Genomic DNA, 3,837 nt, shown 5'->3' on the forward strand with positions numbered 1-3,837 from the left:
TGTGGTCCACCTATTTTTAGCCCATCGGCCATTTGAGAATTACACTTTCGAGGTCCACCTGTTTTTAGCCCGTCGGCATGGGAATTACACTTCAAGGGTCCACCCATTTTCATCCCATATGGCCTCTCTTAGGAATTACCCTTCCGGCATGGTCTAATTAATCCAAGTTTCCATAATTTGAAAATTTTGTCCCCAAGATTCAATCCAAAAATTTTCCACCAAATCCCACTTCCTTGCAAGGATTTCTCCAACTATCAATCATATTTCCAAATACCAATCATTTTTCTAACATCTTATCTCAAAGCATGGTCAATTATAATATCTATATATTTCCTCTTGTCCTTTTTCTCTAACAGAGTCTTGTTGTACATATATCTTGTGTGTATACCCACAAGATAATATAACAACTTGGGCATGATTTTGCCATAGGGATATTCAACAACTCAATGGCCAGTAGAAATGTTTGATTCGTCCCTATGTGAAAGGTTAATTTTATTTATCTCTAGAGTCTCAAGTCTGTTTTCGGTAATAATAATTACAAAATGGAATAGTATTCCTTATTTCATCACTTATCGGATTGAAAAAGTCCTAGAATAATTTTATTATCATAGTTTATCAAGATCAAAATCTCAAATCATGTCTCTTCTTCTCCTCAAGGACTTCATATGAGTATTTTGCTTTTTTATAGGAACTTTTTTTAGCATGAATCTTAAAAATTATTTACTAAGGAATTATCTCCTTACTTACAAAGACTTACATCCAATGTTTCACGATTTGGCTCAAATTCTAAGGTTTATGATGATAAACCAGTCAATCGGTCATTTTCTCAGGTTACCAAATCATTGGATCTAATACACCAAATGTAAGCCCCATACTCATACACTTTATCCAAGTGGAGTCCTTTTTTGATTCCAAGAAGCCACCATTGCCACCTAAGGTGGTCGAGGGACATGAAGAAGGTATGCCTCCACTTACTAATAAACCGCCCTCTAACTACTAGATTATTACCTTCTCACCCCATTCCTAACTCACATGCTAGCAATTTTGTTAACTTAGATCTTTTATTTTCTTGTGTTCTTGAGTCCCAAATGTGACCATTTCACATATTTTGTGTGTGTGTGTGTGTGTGTGTATGTGTGTGTGTAGAGAGAGAGAGAGAGAGAGAGAGAGAGAGAGAGAGAGAGAGAGAGAGAGAGAGAGAGAGAGAGTTCGGTGGGGTTATACTCAATGCATTTATTTTAGTGTATGTATATCTAGACAGCTTATGCTGCCTAGATAGCTGCTTTTTGTTTACTTTTGACTTACTGGATCATCCCTTATCCCCCTTCCCTCCTTTATCATATTGTATATATTTTCATAGTTTAAATATTAAATACTATTTCCACTATAATTTTTTTTAAAAAGAACAAGAGACCTTTATTTAGTGTCACTTCAACTAAATTAGTTGAAATAACACTATGAAGATCCACACCATCTTTAATTGAAAAACTATTTTTTGGATATTAAAAAAATGTGGAGGAATGCAATTAGACAAAAAAGGATGGTTGCAAAATTGGAAAGACGTAAAGAAAGAAAGAATCTTGAATTATGAAGGTTTGAGGAACATCATTGGTGGGGGGGTGTGTGTGTGTAGAGAGAGAAGGGGGGGTGTTTTCCTTTAAATGTAAATATTTCTAAAACATGCTTCTTTTTAATTTTTAATTTCCTTGCCACATGGTGTGTCCAACTTGGAAGCTCAAGTGCGGGCCCAGGGGCCAAAGAGAGAAATGGGGAGGGGAGGGCGTGAGCGGGCCGGAGGTAGAAGGGTGGCCTGCACACGCCGCCACCCTCCACCCCACGCGCGGCCTTCTCCCAGTCTCTCACCTATTTTAGCATCAAGCCACGCAGGCATTTGTAGTCGCTCTACCCTTCCTTTGTAAAGGCCAAGCTCAGCCCCCTCAACGCGCCCACGACGCTGGCCGTCACACACCCCCCCTAGCGCTCCTCTCTCACAGCCTTTTTCGCCTGCTGTAACGCCTTGCAAGCAGCCCCCTGTGTGCGTGAAGACAGAGAGAGAGAGAGAGAGAGAGAGAGAGAGAGATTGAAGTTAACCTACTACGTGCACGATGAAGCCTGTTCAATGCCTGGAATCTAGCACCATTTCTAAGCGGCCCTTCATGATCTCCTTGCGCTGCTTTGATGGCGATGATGATGATGACTCCCCTGACTTGGCGCCGGCTGCCACCGAGACACCCTTCACTGATCTCTCCCGAGCTTGGCTAGCCCAACACCATAACCTCCTGCTTCCACACTTTTCAAGGCCAATTTATATGTCTTCAACCAAAGCTGATCAGGTACCACATGTCTCATACCCCTTGTGTATTAGCCATATCAGTAGATTACAAATGCCTTGACGGGTGTGCATAGCGGCACTTATCTGATATGCTTGAATACAAACGATCAATGTTGTTGTTCTGTTCATGTTTATGTAGGAGATGTAACTGTATGTGCAGATGCAATGTCAGTGCTCCTGCAGATTTAAATGCCAATTTTTAGTCACATCAGCTTAGCTGGGCCTCTATTATCTTATCCATGTTGCCTGCGTTTTGAAAAGAGGTTAATGATAATCTCCAAGGATTAAAGGAAGAAGTTAATGATATCTCCAAGGATTAAAGGAAGGGGTTAATGATAATCTCCAAGGATTAAAGAAACAGGTTAATGATAATCTCCAAAGGTATACTGACAATTCGCTTCGATCTGCAGGCTCTTACTGCCCTAAGCAATTAGAACGTGCAGTGGAAAAGACCAAGCTTTTAGGAAAAGATTTGCTATAAGATGGAAGCTCCTTTTACAAGAGGGGATAAGCCCCAAGATAGTGCATGCCAGATCAGTGTGCCGCCCAGCTTTTTTTGTAAAGTGAGCTGCAGGTCTTGGCTTGCACGATGCCGATTTTTTGAAAGGTGGTACCGAACTCACATCACCGACTGTTGTCATGGGCGCTGCATGATACACCGGTGACTCATCCACTATTTTTGGAGACTGTGCTTGGTTGTCGTCAATCATTTTTTGCCATTCAGCATTAGATTATTGGCCGGATCAGACACCAGGCCACGAGTTCTTCTTCTTCTTCTCCCAACTTCTGTTTAGAGTTGTTTTTTTTGTCACTTCTTTGATTTTAGCTGTGTAATTTCATCTATCATAAGTTTAACCGCTAAATTTCTCCTGATAAGGCGTGACTCATTATTGTCAATTTTTTTGCCGTGGTTGGATGTGTTATTTATTGACTGAAGGGTAGAATCTTGACGTTTATCCACCATTAATATACAATTGTGGGCCCACTAACAGAAGTTGGGTGTAGTGGTTGGACTTGAGTGTGTAGTGGTGTGTGTGTGCCCAACTTCCCCAGTTACTCAGATGTACGTATCTCTCTCGCCAATACATGAGTGTAGGTGATATGGTAGCTTTGTTCTCCCTTCCACACCAAAAAAATATGTATAATACATAATGGTGGGAAGTTTATTATTCATTAGACTTGTTTTTGCAAGTAGAACATGTCAAATTGTGGATTTCACTTGAACTTTAATATGTCGCTAGTGGGTGCAGCAAGTAAATACCTTTCTCAAAAGTGAGTTTTTTTGAGCGAGGGAAAAGTCGATTGAAACTTGCCAAACGACCTCTAGATAGAAAAGAAACATCACTTTCCAAACATGCACACGTCAGCACAAAATTGCATTCTAGTTACAAACAATAGCAATTAATCTAGCAAATGATACCACCCACCACAAAACAAGGGAACTTGAAAGACACTATATTACAGTGATCGAAGTGCGCCTAATTCAAGGCTTATAACAAAAAGGA

At 40.3% G+C, this 3,837-nt stretch overlaps 1 long non-coding RNA gene across 1 annotated transcript; it reads left to right on the forward strand.

Moving 5' to 3' along the window:
- Positions 1 to 1,890: 1,890 nt before the first annotated feature.
- On the forward strand, positions 1,891 to 3,205 carry LOC147641088 (uncharacterized). Its single transcript, XR_015268843.1, has 2 exons — positions 1,891 to 2,333; positions 2,743 to 3,205. It is a non-coding gene; the product is annotated as an uncharacterized LOC147641088 (long non-coding RNA).
- The last annotated feature ends 632 nt before the right edge of the window (positions 3,206 to 3,837 follow it).

Source organism: Cibotium barometz, chromosome 2 (genome assembly GCF_041138505.1).
Source record: "Cibotium barometz isolate CiBa-2024 chromosome 2, ASM4113850v1, whole genome shotgun sequence".
Taxonomy (NCBI): Eukaryota; Viridiplantae; Streptophyta; class Polypodiopsida; order Cyatheales; family Cibotiaceae; genus Cibotium; species Cibotium barometz.